The sequence below is a fragment of the Aethalodelphis obliquidens genome, unplaced genomic scaffold (assembly GCF_003676395.1).
Source record: "Aethalodelphis obliquidens isolate GAN/ISIS:26980383/991018 unplaced genomic scaffold, ASM367639v1 scaffold5, whole genome shotgun sequence".
NCBI classification, from domain to species: Eukaryota; Metazoa; Chordata; class Mammalia; order Artiodactyla; family Delphinidae; genus Aethalodelphis; species Aethalodelphis obliquidens.
The window spans coordinates 15,121,297-15,138,013 of record NW_020837949.1 but is presented as its reverse complement, the minus strand read 5'-3'; the positions used below and the strand labels follow the sequence as shown (position 1 = coordinate 15,138,013).

Genomic DNA, 16,717 nt, shown 5'->3' with positions numbered 1-16,717 from the left:
TACCCAGATTCTATTTTTACTCCCCAGGAATTGTTAATGGGCTTTGCTGGTGACAAATCCCTCCTGTCTTCTGTGCCGCTCCTCAATCTTGAGGGGCACTGAGGGGCAACGGGTCCGTCTTCTATAACTGCTTCCTGCTAAGTTTGGGCGTCGGTTGTTACAACCCCGGTTAGAGGAGCAGAAGTTGTCCCCAGCAGCCCTTAGATCTGTTTGGTTGTCACCAGGCCTCAACTGTGACTCTTCACATCCCCGAGTGACCGCCGCTTGGAGTTTTATAGATTCTAAACTTTTGGAGACAAAGGACAGCAGACAATTTAGGATGCAGGCCCAAATATTAGCAAGAGAATAATGGTCATGAAGGGGCCCAGGAAAGGTACAAACCAGGTGACGCTCCGGAGGGTCTGCGTTACTCCCTCCACATATGTTTGGCCAGATTAGGCGGCCTGGTTTCTGCCAGCCAAGTGGCTTTTCCCAGTGGTCTGTCTGTGCTTGCTCCAATCAGGCCACTTTCATCAATGCAAAAACTGCACAGTGTATTTTCCAGCACACAGACCCCTCCCCAGGCAGCTAACAGATCATCTAAGGCAATTCGGTTACCCAGGACTATACCAGCCAGTGAGCCAATGGACTTTTGTCATAGCTTGAAGTTGAGGTGGGTCTTATTGGCCACCAACACCACAATGGCTGTTACGTTTTTTATGTTGACAGAATTATATAAGATTCCCCTGGCCAAGGTCACTAGAACCCCTATGAGAGCAATGATTCCTGCCATTAGTAGTCTGCTCTTTGGGGGCACACTTTTGTTGGTTTTTGGAAGAGAAGCTTCAGATCAGAGAGAGGTTCACACAAGTAATCAAGGGGGTCCGTTGCCCCAGGTTATCAGAAGCTGGGGCTCGGGAGCCCTCTTCACTCAACTGTGGTGTACCCATGGAGTGACCTCCTGCAACTTCAGGGCAGAATAGGTGGTTAGGATCACCAAGTGGGGTTTGTTCCACTCAGGAGTAAGCTGGTCTCGGGGGTTGCTGATTTTCCAGGTTTTTAGATACACCCAGTCTCCAGGCCAGAAGGGGTGGAGGGCTGTGTCAGTGGGTACGGATAGCACCTGGTTACCATATTCTGTGAGGGCTTTCATGGTTTCTCCTACCTGGAGGGTGTACTTGAGTTGTTCCATTTCAAGGGGGCTAAGGTGTCCCTTCTCTGAGGCTTTGAAAATGGGTCTACCATATGTAAGTTCAAATACACTTAAATTTAACTTATATCTTGGAGCAAACGACATGCATAGCAGGGCAGTTGGGAGTAATTTAATCCAATTTTCTTGAGTCTTCAGGCATAGCTTGGCTAAGGTTCATTTTAAGGTCTGATTGGATCTCTACTTTTCTCAATGATTGGGGTCTCCAGGCTGAGTGCAAGGTCCATTTTATGCCTGGGGCACTTGTCCCTTTTGCCATTTGTGACATGAATGCTGGACCATTATCACTTAGTCGGGATCTTGGGTATTATCTCTTTTAGTAATACGTTAGGCACTTCAGCTGCCATTTCAGTTCTAGTGGGGAACGCCTCTACTTACCCTGAAAACGTGTCCACTAGCACCAAGAGATACCTGAAATTGCCTAGTACTCTCAGCAGGACAGTGAAATCAATCAGTCGGTCTTCCCCAGGATATGTCCCTATGGTCTAAATGGGTCTTATCTGGGGACCTCTGAGGGCTCTGATGTTGGGTGTGTTCCTGTTTAGATGAGGCAGGTCTCAACCATCCAACTGATGATATTTTTCATGCCAGGAGTTACCACGACCTCAACTAACCGATTACGTATGTAGGGCTTCCCTTCTGTAATGAGTTCCTTGATGAGCCTCCCTCATGGCTTGACAAGCTGCAGTTTGGGAAAAGAAGTATTTCCCGTGTTCATTAACTAGCCACCCCTGGCCTCCTAGATCTCTGTTGCAGCCCCATTTCTGGGCTTTGTCTCATTCTTCCTTTGTATAGACTGGGGAGTAATTGGATAGATCTGGCCTTTTAGGTATGAGGAGTAATTGCCAAGTTACTGGTTCTAGGACCGCCCTTTCGGCAGTTGCCTCTGCTTTGCTGTTTCCCTTTATTACCTCTGTATTCCCTTTTTGATGACCCCTCCAGTGAATCACCACCACTTTTTTCGGGAGTTGCACTGCTTCTAGGAGTCTCAATATGTTTAAGCCGTGTTCCACCTGCTTCTTCTCTGCAGTAAACATACCTCTTTTCTTCCAAATAGCCCCGTGTGCATGTAGGATGGCATAGGCATGCCAGCAGCCTGTGTAAACATCTAAGATCTTCCCTGTCCTGAGCTCTGGGGCTCAGGTGAGGACCATCAGCTAGGCCTTTTGGGCTGAGGTCCCTGGGGTAGGCTTCATGCCTCAATGACTCGGGTCTGAGATGTCCCTGCATATCCCGCCATCCTTTTTTTCTCTCTCATAAAATTGCTCCCATCTGTGAACCATTCCTCTTTGGCGTGTGGGAGAAGCTCACTTCCTGGGTCAGGGCAACTGGAGTATATCATGTTCTGTACAATCATGCTCCAGGGGCCCCATTCCTGTGGGTAGCAGGGTGGCAGGATTTAGGGTGTGACAGGTTTTTATGGTAATGACAGTTGTCTAAAAGCATAGCCTGAAGCTGAATCGAACTTCCGGGGGATAGCCGCTCTGTTCCCTTAGAACTTACTAAAGCCTGACCCTGGTGGAGAGTCCAAATAGTGACTGGCTGACGAAACATTAACTTTTCAGCCTCTGTTAGGAGGATTGAAGTAGCTGCTGCTGCCTGCAGGCAAGGAGCCCATCCCTTAGCGGTTTTATCTAATTGTTTAGAGAAATAAGCAACCACCCAAGTAAGGGGTCCCAGTTTTTGATCTAATACCCTAAAGACAATTCCCCTTCTCTCATGAATGTAAAGGTCAAAGGGTTTAACTAAATCTGGGAGGGCCAGAGCAGGGACCTGAAGTAATTGCTTTCCCAATTCTTTTTTTTTTTTTTAATTGAAGTATGGTTGATGTACAATGCTGTACCAATCTCTGCTGTACAACCAAGTGACTCAGTTATACACATACGGACATTCTTTTTTTATATATACATTCTTTTCCATCATGGTTTATCACAGGATATTGAATATAGTTCCCTGTGCTATAGGACCTTGTTGTTTGCGTTCTCAATTCTTTTTTTTTTTTGGCCGCACTGTGTGGCATGCAGGATCTTAGTTCCCTGACCAGGGATCGAACCTGTACCCCCCGCATCGCGAGTGCGGAGTCTTAACCACTGGACCGCCAGGGAAGTCCCTGCTTTCTCCATTCTTGAAAGGCCCCTTCACATTCTGGAAGGATGAAGATCCTTTTCTTTCAATTTTTCATATAAAGGCCTAGCTATTAGACCATTAGGTATCCAGATGTGGCAAAGCCCAGCCATCCGCAGGAAGCCCCTAAGCTGTCTTCTAGTTTTAAGAGGGGCAAGACTGCAAATGGCTTCATTCCTTTCCTGGGGTAGGCTTGTCTGACCTTCTGTGAGGATGAGGCCTATGTAGGTAACCTCAGTTTGTGATATTTGAGTCTTTTTCTTGGACACCTTATATCTTTCATCAGCTAGGTGGTTCCGGGTGGTTACAGTATTTTTGTCAGAGGCCTCCTTAGTAAGGTTGGTGATCAGAATGTCCTCTTCTATATGAGGGAACCCTCCCCCAGATATATTGATAGATCTTTAAGGTCTTTAGCTAAAGTTTCCCCAAAGATGATGGGGGAATTTTTGAACCCTTAGGGTGGGACTGTCCGGCAGTATTGTTTTTGTTGTGTGTTTGGCTCCTGCCACTCAAAAGCAACAATTTCATGTGACTCTGGGGTGATTAAAATACAGAAGAAGGCATATTTTAAATCTAATACAGAATACCAGGTCCTGGTGGATTGTAGAGTGGTCAGCAGGGTGTAGAGATTAGGGCCGACTGGATGTATATTCTCTGTGGCTTCAGTGACTGCCCTGAGGTCCTGTACCATCCAGGGTTCCCCACTGGGTTTCTTTATGGGGAGAATTGGGGGTATTACAGGTGGATTGGCATGGCCTAATAAGGCCCTGGTCAACTAGGCCCTGTATAACAGGGGCAATGCCCAACAAGGCCTCCTGACAGAGAGGGTACCATTTTCTATTGGGCCATGTATGTCTGGGTTTTAGATGGACCATCACAGGACTGGCTCCTTTAGCTCGTCCCACCCATCCCGGGGCCCAGACCTCAGGATTTCTTCCAGGGAGGTCAACTTGCTATGTCCAGGGAGGTTTGTCCTCAGCCATTATCATCTTGTGCCCCTTGTCTAGGGGATGCCAGTCTCCATTTTGTCTCCCATTAGGTGGATAGTAATTCCCAATTTATGTAAGATATCCCTTCCTAGCAGAGATATAGGCATTTGGAGACATATAGGAAGGAATGGGTGAGCATTCTAATGGCTCTATGAATGCCCATTCTTGGGCCTTCCCTGATAACCCCATAATTTTACAACTCTTGTGACTGTGTTTGCCTGATCTGGTGTTCAAAACCAAGTAAGTGACACCAATGTCAACTAAGAATTCAACAGGTTTTTTTCTCTATGTCCAGTGTCAGCCAGGGCTCCTTGGGGGTCAGTTGGAGTGCCAGCTTAGGAGTCCCCTGGCCCTGGCATTCTTCTTCTGTTTGGACCATCTGCCTTCAGGGTAGTGGGCAGGATCTGCCACTTCTGTCCCCCTTTGGGGGCAGTGAGAGCATTCTCTCTTCCAGTGTCCCTCTTGTTTACATATGGCACACTGATTGGGTCCTAGTTTCCTTGGTTTGCTGTCCCTCAGTGGGGGCCAGTGGTCACTCACCAGAGTGAAAGGTCTCTGTGGGCAGTTAGTCCAGATTCCTGTGCTGACCGGTTGACACTAGAGGGCAATAGCCAGTAGGTGGGCCTGCCTCTGGGTGTTTTTATCCTTACTTTTCCTCCTCTATATATCTGTTTTTAAACACGCAGTAGGCAACCTCCACCAGGCAAGAGATAGGGGTATCTGGTTCTATTTCCAGATTCTGAAGTTTATGCATAATGGCGAGGGCACTTTGGGAAATAAAATATGCCCTCAGGCTTGTATTCCCTTCCAATGACTCGGGGTCAGTGGTACTATAAATTCAGAGACACTCCTTGAGGCGCTCTAGCAATGCCGAAGGGTCTTTTTTCTGTTGGCTCCTGGTTGTTCTCCTTTACTTATTTATTTATTTTTTTAATCTTTTGGCTGTGCCACACAGCATGTGGGATCCCAGTTGCCCAACCAGGGATCGAACCCATCGCCCCTGCATTGGAAACATGGAGTCCCAACCACTGGACCACCAGGGAAATCCCTGATTTGCTTTATCTTAGTCCAATTGACAGGTTTCTTTCCTGCTGCCTGGATTCCATTTAGGTCATATTTTTATAATGTGTCAGCCTGTCTTTTACCTGCTTCTCCATTGTCTCAGTCCCGGTTGGGTTTGTTATCTAGGACCGCTTGATTCCCAGGTCTGAAAATGGCATGACCTACATTGTTTCTGTTCTCTTTGTATGCTTCCTCTCAGGTTTTCAAAAAGACTGTGGCCTTTTCTTCCTCATTAGGAGTACATTGAGGAGGCTCTAAATGTCAGCCCAGGTAGGGTCATGGGTCTGAAAAATTCCCCTAATCAGATTCAGGAACCTCTCTGGATCTTACCTCAACCCCTTGCTATGACTTTTCCAGTTGTACAGATCAGAAGTGGTAAATTGTTGTATACCTGGATGAGCCCTCCTTCTCCACTGGGGACCAGCCTCAAAGGGAGTACTTTTCCTTGTGGGTTGTTGGACCCTATCTGGTAATTAGTCCCACTCCGTTTATGTGCTGAACCACGTTCCAGGGGAGGAGGCTGATATGGAGGGGACTGCTTAGGTCTGTGGCCCAAATCAGGTTATACGAAGGAAGGGGGTAGGGAGGGAGTAGTAGGAGGAAGGTTAGGGAGGAGATCAAGAAGGTCCTCAGCGGAAGGGTCAAGGACTGGTATTACCTCAGTGCAGAGAGCCCACAACCTTTTTGAAGGCCTTTGTTCTGAAAAAGCCCATGAAAAACGACATAGGGAATTTCTTTCCATTTCTTTTGTTTCTGGCATAGAAGGTCCGGTTGTAAAATGGTATTGTAATTTAGAGATTCACTGACATGCCAACTTTCTCCATCTCCCAGCTAATATTGGGACCAGGCTGTATTACATAGGAAGATTAACTGTTTTCTGGTCAGGGGATGATACCTGAAGAACTTACAGTTCTTCAGGATTCACCCTAATGGGCATAAGTATGGAGGACATTTGGTTCCCCGTACCTTAGATGTTCTGTTTTAGATTTGTTTCCAACTACTGAGAGGGAGGTTGGAGTGATTTGTTGGCGTGCAAATGCCACAAGATTTGGCTCAAATAAGACTTCCAGTTCAGGAAATTTGGAACCAATACCAAACTGTTAATGGGTTCCTCAGAAGACCCAAATAGGAGATGTCCAAGTGGCGTGGATGCTGATGTTACTTGGAGACGCCCCCTTGAATTTGTAATGACCCGTGCTAGAGACGGTTAGTCCCTCCTCAGTCAAAATACCCCGCGTGGGAGGTTAGATGGCACTGACTCAAGGATAGAGCAGCTTAGCCTCTCTAGTTCCTAGAGTGTCTAGCAAGTCCAGAGCCTGGTGGGTGGGTCCAGGTGGGAGGGCCACAATCAGTCCCATCTGGGTCACCAAAAATTTGTTACCAAACCTCCCGAGTTGGTCCCCCCAAAAGGGTTCACTCGCACCAATAGAATGAGGCTGAGTTTCATTCAGAAGCAAAGGAAAGCTTTATTCTTTCCTCAAGGAATGCAGAGGTATGAGCTTGCACTCTAGAGTCCATGCTCTCCCTTAAAGGCCATTGGCAGGGCTGCCTTATAGGGTTCTTGTCAGCAGGGAGGGAATTGGACTTCTCGAGGGTCAGGCACAGCTGTACTGCTCACAGCGATCCAAAGTGCTGGGTGCAGCATTTCTACACACAGTATGCTGCCACCATCTTGAATTGCAGTGTTGAGCACAGCACTTTTGCACACAGCCCACCAAGCTGAGATATCACGCACAGCCATTTCACACAAGGAACTCTGGTCTGAAGTGCCAGGTTGCAGGGCCTCTGCACGTGGTACCCAAGTGAAACTAGACTAAGCACAAACGAAAAAATGTTTTATTTTTTCTATTTTATTACCCAGATTCTATTTTTATTCCCTGGGAATTGTCAGTGGGCTTTGTGGTGACAGCAACACCAGTATTTGTGATTACAAAAATAAGACTCATCACCTGCCTTTAAGAATGACATTTGGTTTAGGCTTGGAAGTCACCATAGAAGCCCAAGTCCTCTTTTGTCCTAACCTTAGCTGTTATGAATAATACTCTCCTCTCAATGTAGTCCATGATTCTCAAGAGGAGTTGGGATATTGGGGAAGGATCCCATTCCAAGTTTGGCTTATCACAATCTCCTAAGGGAAAGACCTCTCCATCCTGTTAATCCTCCCAAGAGGGAAAGTTACTATTCATCTTCCCAAACCCAGCACTCTTAGATTGCAGTCCCATAGGACTCTTCTCTGGAGTCTGTATTTCACCATTCCCTTGACCTTAATCAGTAACAAAAGCTTTATAATACTACCATGGCATTGCTCACCCCCCACCCTTCCCCCACCCTTCCCCCACCCAGGTTTATAAACTCCTTAGCTCCCTTGCCTCTGGGCAAGTCTGTCTATAGCATCTCACAAAAGAAGAAGAAAGAAAGAGTAGAAAAAAGAATGTCTAGCCCTAAGCTTCCTTTTGCATCTGTATGCTTGCTGGTCTCTGAATCCCAGAAGCAGTGAAAGGTAAATAAACCTCTGGTCTATTCTTCCTTTGTTCTCTGAACTGGGACTTCACTCTCGAGGAGATTTTCTTCTCAGATGAGATTTGGAAAGGTCTTTTTTCTTTGCTTAGATGGTTTGAACTGATAATTTGCATCTACAAAGGAAACTAAAAAATACTGAATAGCTCTTAGAAAACACTGTGGAGGCACTCCTTAGGATAATCTTGCCTCCACTATGAATGAGAAGAGACCTCCAAGTGAATGAAAACCCAAAAGCAAAATTTTCAATGCTGAGTTAATTTTAATATTGTCCCTGGATAACTCTCTCTAAGGTCAAACAGATTTTAATTCACCAGCCTTAAAATCAGTACCCCCTCTCCCCACCAAGGAAAACATTTAGATAATTTCAAGATAAACAAATAAAAACATAGGATTAAAAAAAATTAACCTAGTATTACAAACAAAATAACCCAATATTACAAACAATAGAAGAGTAAGATAGGAAAGGCTCATGTGAAATTCTCACACAAGCCCACCTCCAGTTGAGTTACTTCATAAAGCATAAGATTTTTGAATAAAATATACACAGTTTATTCTGTTTATTCTCATCAGTTCAAACCAGAATTGACTTTCATAAGAGAAATAATACAACAAAAGATAGCAGCTGAACTAAAATAGATAAAATAAAGAGATGATACAGATGAAAGAAAAGCAGGCATTACTAAAAAAAAAAAAATCAGAAAAAATGGAGCAGTAGCAAAATCAAAGTTATAACACACAAAAATTTTCTGTCAAAAGAAAACAGATAATGCATTGTGAGAAATGACCATGTTATAGAGAAGGGGGCATTGTGAACAGAGAGCAGTGCTCATACATACATACCTTGGGAATAGTTTTAAATTCCAAACACAAAGGCAGCAGGGACTCAGCCTGCAGCGTTCTGCTGAAGAATTTATGAGGTTCCTTGGCCGCTTCATCTAGCACCTAATCACAGAGCCACTTTTACCTGAAAATTCTCCTGTTTCCTTACACACAACCATCAAACACTTTATAAAAACAGAGCTTCAGGCTTCAGGAAATACCAGACAATGACAGAGTTCTGTGGAAATCAGAAAGAATCAGCTTTGATCTTATCAGACTGACAATAATGATAGAAATGTAAGTTACACTTATATCTAATAAGCTTGATGAAGTCCAGGATGCTGGGCTGGCCATTATCTTTCTTAGTACAAATGAGAAAGAGTTGGCTAAATGATATTTACATTCTGGTGATAACCATGAAAAAAAAAGAACTTGTGACGAGGATTCTCTCCTTGGGCAGCTTTACTGGGGTTTTTCTAGAGCCTCCATCTCAGGTGCACCTGCTGATGTTGGCCTTCTGTGTCCATCTTTGAATTGTCCAATTTTAGCAAGAATCCTGCAGTCGGTTTAGCCAGAATCCCCACCCTTGATATCTAATCACCCTCTGTATCTGATCAAATTCCTCATTCCCCACCATCCCCCAGGCAATATCGCCCTACCCTGTCTTCATCAAGAATCTTGATAGGTCAGTGTAGTGAAGAATTACCCATCTTTTAATAATTTTCCATCCACCGACCCCTTCACCCCCACCCTGCTTCTTGGCTATAAATCTCCATGTTCCTTTGTTGTATTCAGAACTGAGCCCAATCTCTCTCACTGCAAAATTCTACTACACTAGTCCCTGTACTTATCAAGATAGTCCTGAATAAGATCTGCCTCTGCGTCTTTAATAGGTGTTAAGTTAGTTAAACAAGGAGGGTGTTAGACTAAGGTGGCTTTAATGCCTTAGTAGCCTATGTAAGCAAACCCAAACCTAAGCCTAAAATGCCTCAAGGTTAAGAAATCAAAACCTACAGACAACAGATCACGAACAGACAAGTAGCCTTTCCCAAATATGCAAACACTTATTACAGCCAGTCAGATAACTTCCTTGCTTTGCTTCCACATCTTCCCTATAAAAGATGCTTCCACATCTTTCCCTTAGCTCTTGCCAATGGGGTGCTCCTAGCCACTTCAGTTCTGGTGCTGCCTGATTCTTTTTTTTTTTCCCCCAGCTTTTTATTTTATTTTTAAAAAATTTTATTGAGTTATCGTTGATGTATAATATTATATGTTACAGGTGTACAATACAGTGATTCACAATTTTTAAAGGTTATACTACATTTATATGTATTATAAAATATTGACTATATTCTGTGTTGTACAATAATATATCCTTGTAGCTTACTTTATACATAATAGTTTGTACTTCTTAATCCCCTACTCCTATATTTTCCCTCCCCGCTTCCCTTTCCCCTGGTAACCATTAGTTTGTTCTCTATATCTGTGAGTTTGCTGCTTTTATGATTTATTCACTAAAGTGTTGTATTTTTTAGATCCCACATATAAGTGATATCATATAATATTTGTCTTTGTCTGACTTATTTCACTTAGCATAATACCCTCCAAGTCCATCCATGTTGTTGCAGATGGCAAAATTCCCTTCTTTTTTATGACTGAGTAGCATTCCATTTTATATATGTATAATATATATACATATCACATCTTCTTTATCCATTCATCTGTTGATGGACACTTAGGTTGCTTCCATATCTTGGCAATTATAAATATCAATAATATGAACATTGGGGTACATGTATCATTTTGAATTAGTGTCCTTGTTCTTTTTGGTTACATACCTAGGAGTGGAATTGCTGGGTCATGTGGTAGTTCTAGTTTTAGATATTTTAGAAATTTCCATAATGTTTTCCACAGTGGCTGCATCAGTTTACATTCCCACCAGTGGTGTACAAGAGTTCCCTTTTTCCCACATCCAAATAAACTTTAAAATTTAATAAGTTCTGGTTTATCTTTTAACACAAGTGTTACGAATAATATTTTCTTTGACACTAAGTAGGGCAAAAATATCTCCAATTAAGTATGTTAGTTGAATATATGTTTGTCTCTGCTCATCCAGAAACTACTGAATAATAGTAAAGTCCTATGAGTCACAAACCTGAAAGGGCAAAGAGAATAGGCCAGTAGGGGAGAAATGTTGTCAACCAAAGTTTGGGAGCTGGAATGAAAATGAAAGATAGGTAATTTGCTTACCAGGCCAGAGAGTGCCTGAAAGGAGGGCACAACGGTATGTGGAAGTGGAATATAAGCAAACTAACTCACAATGGTTTTGTTTTGCTTTTTAAATTTGAGTTTATTTAAGCAAAAATTGATTCATATCAGGTAGTGCCAAACCACAAGTGGGTAGGACTAGTGCTCCTGGTTCACAGTGTTGAAGCCCAGACAGTCTCAGGAGATTTTAGGCACCAGGGTCCCCCAGAGGTGGGTTGCAGATGGTCCAAAAACAGAGGAAAAGTCTGTTTTTAAAGTAGTTGGGTAAAAGCAGGAAAGAATGAGGTAAAGTGGCAGTGATCCTATGTGTGGAGTTTGCCTCAGATGTAAGCTGCAACACAGAGCTAACTGACAGAACACTTACCTGAAAGTGAAGAGCCCTGAACTCCTACTTTAAGCTACCTGTGGATGACAGCACCTTAGAAAGCTACCCTTAGATGCTCTCTGAGCACAAGCCCCGCCAATGGTGACCTCAAAAGGAAATTGATAGAAAGATTTTATACAGAAAAATGCAAGCCTCTTTGGTGGTTTCCATTCCAATATGTAAAAGAGCTTGGAAGTCATCACTCCCAACCTCAAAACAAGAAAAAAGCTGTACAAACTGAAAATCAATCATTCTTCTTAAAACCATCAGAAAATTGAGGTTACAGGACAAATTCCCACTCCAAAAACTGAAGAGACAGGTGGATCACAGCTTACATGGAACAGAAGCCACTGGAGCTGAAGCCTGTGGGAACACTTCAGATGTTATTGACTAGTTACTGGAGATGGAACAAGGACTGGCTTGAGAGTTAAAAACTCTTAGGGGCTCAGTCTCAGGGTGCCCCCTGATACTTTCATGAATTTACCTCCAGTAGTCCCACCAGGTTTTCAAGATGAAAATAACACAAAAATCTTCTCATGTTTAGGGTAGGAGAATGAGAAAATCACCACTATAAATATATCCAGACGGAGAGTTCTGTTCTCTATTAAAAAAAAAAAAAAGAGTTCACCCTCAGAGAAACTAATGCTTTACCAGAGCCTAACCTGTCCCAGAGGGAGGGGAATTAGACAGCCTTCCTGTCCTTCTCTAGCCTTCCTGTCTCACATAAAAGGAAGGGGGAAAGCCTATAAAAATTCTTCTGGGGCTTCCCTGGTGGCACAGCGGTTGAGAGTCCGCCTGCCGATGCAGGGGACATGGGTTCGTGCCCCGGTCCGGGAAGATCCCACATGCCGCGGAGTGGCTGGGCCCGTGAGCCATGGCTGCTGAGCCTGCGCATCCGGAGCCTGTGCTCTGCAATGGGAAAGGCCACAACAGTGAGAGGCCCACGTACCGCAAAAAAAAAAATTCTTCTGAAGGTTGCAAGCCATAGACACAGGCCCACTAAAAAAAAAAACCAAGATTCAATCATAAAATTACAGACTTCTTCCTTTCTGTAATACCTTGTCACCATATAAACAGGATTCTGGTATAACAATAGTGAGTTACAACTGACAGAGCTGTAAGAAACAGTCTCTAACTAAGAAAGAGTTGCTAGAGAAGCCCAAAGGGAACAGGGAAGGCAAAAACAAAAACACTAGAGGAAGTTGAACTCTCTGACACCTACAGCTACAGCAGACAGTAAACACAACCTAACACCTACCCAGGTAAACATGAAACCTCAGTTTTATGTTTATCTCAGTTCCTATTACCCAATACATTATGTTCAGCATTCAACAAAAAATTCAAAGGCATGCTATAAGGCAAGAAAATATGCAGTCTGAAGAGACAAAGTGAGCATCAAAACCAGTCTCAGATATGGCAGAAATTTTGGAATTACGAGGCAGAAATTTAAAATAATTATGATTAGTATTCTAAGGGCTCTAATGGAAAAGGTGGATAACATCAAATACAGATGGATAATGTCAGCAGAAAAAATGGAAACTCTAAGGAAGAATCATGTTTAAAATTAAAAAATAAAATATTGTAACAGAAATGAAGATTGTCTTTGATGGCCTTCTTGGTCTGTTGGACACAGCCAAGGAAAGAATTAGTGAGCTTGAAGATATTAATAGAAATTTCCAAAACTGAAATGCAAAAAAAAAAAAAAAAACAGAAAAACAGAACACTCACGAAACGTGGAACAATTGCAGAGGTGCAGCATACATAAAATGGAAATACCAGAAGAAGGAGAAAAAGGGTAAGAAGAAATATTTGAACTAACAACGGCTGAGAATTTTCCAAAGTTAATGACTGATACCAAATCACAAATCCAGAAAGCTCAGAGAACACCAAATATGATAAATACCAAACATCTACACTGAGGCACATCATTCAAACTGCAGAAAACAAAACAAACAAAAAATTCTTGAAAGAAACCAGAAGGGGAAAGAACCCTTGCCTATAGAAGAATGAGGATAAGAATTATACCAACTTCTTTCCAGAAACCAGGCAAGGAAAAAGAGGGTCAGTTAGATATTTAAAGTGTTGAAAGAACAAAACTAAGAGCCTACAAATCTCTAACCAGCAAAAATTTCCTTCAAAAGTGAAGGAGAAATAAAGACTTTCTCAGACAAACAAAAACAGGGAATTTCTTGCCTATAGACCTGTCTTTTAAGACATGTTAAAAGAAGTTCTGTAGAGAAAAGGATTATTTAGGTCAGAAACTCAGATTTACATAAAGAAAGGAAGAGCAGTAAAAAAGAGTAAAAAAATCAAAGGAAAATAAAATATTTAATTTTTCTTATTCCTGTTGATCTAATAGATCAATGTTCATTCAAAATAATAATAGCGGAAGTGGTCGGGGCCGCGGCGGGCGGAAGGGCGCCCTCGCTTCGCTGGCTCTGTGGCGGGCCCAGTGAGGACCCCGGAATTCGGAGCAGCCGGGAACCCGGCCTCCGCCCTCGGGGCCCTCTCGCCGGGCTGGAGACCCGGGCCCGCAACGCCGGGCCCTACCTACCCTGGAAGTGCTCGCGGCCCGGCGCCTGGACCGGGGAGTTGCTGCACTTTGGCATAAAATCAATTAGGGATTGTTTGTCAGACTCAAGTTAGAAGTGAGAGTTCAGATAAGTGAGGCCGCCATTGCTGCTTTGAACACCTCAGAAGGGGAGAATAGATTTATCAGGAGTGAAAAAGAAGAGCTTGCTAGGAGTCAAAGAAAATAATAAAAAGTCCAGCACTAGGGCTCCTTCTCCTACCAAACGCAAAGACCGCTTTGATGAGAAGTCCAAGGATCGCTCCAAAGATAAGGGGGCCACCAAGGAGTCGAGCGAGAAGGATCGTGGCAGGGATGAAACTGGAAAGAGGCGCAGCGCTTCCAGTGGTAGCAGCAGCACCAGGCCTCGGTCCAGCTCGACCTCCAGCTCGGGCTCCAGCAGCAGCTCCAGCTCATCTTCTGCATCGAGCCACTCAGGAAGTTCCAGCACATCCCCCAGCTCCAGCTCCGGCAGCTCCCCTGGCTCTCCGAGTCCTTCTCGGCGCAGGCCTGACAACAGGCAGCGTTCCCGCCCCAAATCCAAACCACCCAAAAGAGATGGAAGGGAAAGGAAAAGGCGGAGCCCTTCCCCTAAACCCACCAAAGTGCACATTGGAAGGCTCACCAGGAATGTGACCAAGGATCATATTCTGGAGATATTCTCCACCTACGGGAAAATTAAAAGATTGACATACCTGTAGACAGGATGCACCCCCGTCTGTCTAAAGGCTACGCATATGTGGAGTTTGAAAATCCAGATGAGGCCGAGAAGGCGCTGAAGCATATGGACGGAGGACAAATGGATGGCCAGGAGATCACTGCCACTGCTCTGCTGGCCCCCTGGCCTCGGCCACCCCCCAGGCGATTTAGCCCTCCCAGGAGAATGCTGCCACCGCCTCCCATGTGGCGCAGGTCACCCCCACGGAGGAGGAGCAGGTCGCGTTCCCCTCCGCGCAGGTCCCCCGTGCGCCGGCGATCCCGCTCCCCGGGACGCCGCCGCCACAGGAGCCGCCCCAGCTCCACCTTCTCCCAATAAGCAGGGCCACCGAAGCTCTGCCCTGTGACTTGTATCCCATCCAACTCACTTTTGTCACTTTTCTAGCAGGAGGATCAGTAGGAGAGAAATCCCTCACTCAGGGGCAGGCTTCGAAGGTGAAGGCAGTAATTGCTGTTTCCCCTGGCGGCAGAGTTCCAGCTACAGGAGTGTTGTTGGTTTGGGGTCGTGCTTATGAAGATGCCCTCCAGTTTTCTGGCTAGAAAGCTTCCGCATTTCTAGTTCCTGAGTCAGTTTAGTGGCAGAGCCAGCAGGGATGAGCAGGGGGCTCCAGGAAGTGGTACAGCCCCAGCCTGGGAGCATGTTTTCCCATTCCACAGATGATGTGGGGCCTATCTGGTGGGCTGGTTGTGCCCTAACCTGTTGGCCTACAGGGTCCCACAGGAAAGGTGTGCTTTTACGCAGCTGCCATTCCTGTTAGCCTGGCCCTGCGCCCCCGCTCGAGTCCTCTTCTGACCTCTAGGGCCAAATACCCAAAATGGTTCTTTTCACGTGTACTCATGTGCGTGCACACACACACACACACAAACCTACGTCTCCCTTTCTCTCTGAAACTGGTAAGTTGAGAGCCAGCTCTGTTGGGTCATCACAGAGCCCCCTCGTTGTGTTGGTATTCATGGTGGTCGTGCAGGTTACCTTGGCAACGTGTACGTTGCTTTTTTGGCTTTTATTGTACAGTCAGTACTATACATTTTCTGTTTTGAGTTTTGTAACTTTGTAGCATTTTAGGTAATACTGTGTTTGTACTTTGTTGTATAGAGAAAAGACTTGTGTTGAATAAACCTAGGGTTAGAGTGCAGCTCAAGTGTTGGGTTCGCTGCCTCCTTCCTGTCCCTTGGCCCCAAAGGCAGCTTCAGTTGTGAGGTAATTAAACATGATTGTCTAAAAATAATAATAATAATAGCAACAATGTATTAGGTGATTATAGTGTATGGATAAGTGTAACGAATGATAGCAATGTTATAAGGGATGGGAGGAAGAAATTGAATACTCTGTTATAATGTAGCTGCACTAGCAGTATAGTATTATTTGAAAGTGGACTTAGATTAGTTATAAATGCATAGTGTAAACTCTAGGGCAAACACTGAAAAAAAATTTAAAGTATAATTGATATGCTGAGAGGAGGGAAAATGGAATTATATAAGATGTTCAGTTAAAACCAGAAGAAGCAGGGCTTCCCTGGTGGCACAGTGTTTGAGATGCAGGGCACACGGGTTCGTGCCCCGGTCTGGGAAGATCCCACGTGCTGCAGAGCGGCTAGGCCCTTGAGCCATGGCCGCTGAGCCTGCGCGTCCGGTGCCTGTGCTCTGCAACGGGAGAGGCCACAACAGTGAGAGGCCCAGGTACTGCAAAAAAAAAAACCCAGAGGAAACAGAAAAGAGGGAAAGAAAAAAAAAAGAAACAGAAAGTTCAATAAATAGAAAACAGTTCTAAATATGGCAGATATTAATCTAACTATATCAATAATCAGTTTAAATATGAACGGTCTAAATACACCGATTAAAACACAGAGACTGACAGACTAGATCAAAAAATAAGACCCAACCATGTTGCGTACAAGAAACCCACTTTAAATATAGAGACACAAATAGATTAAAAGTAAAGGGAAAAGATACACTAGGCTAATACTAATCAAAATAAAGCTAAGTAGCTATCTTAATTTCAGACAAAGCAGATTCCAGGATAACAAAAATTATCAGGGACAAAGAGGGGCATTACCTAATGATAAAGGGGTCAATTCTCTAAGAAGGCATAACAG

At 44.3% G+C, this 16,717-nt stretch overlaps 1 pseudogene; it reads left to right on the top strand.

Moving 5' to 3' along the window:
* The first annotated feature begins 5,057 nt into the window (after nt 1-5,057).
* Nucleotides 5,058-14,940, top strand: LOC113618544 (RNA-binding protein with serine-rich domain 1 pseudogene; annotated as a pseudogene).
* The last annotated feature ends 1,777 nt before the right edge of the window (nt 14,941-16,717 follow it).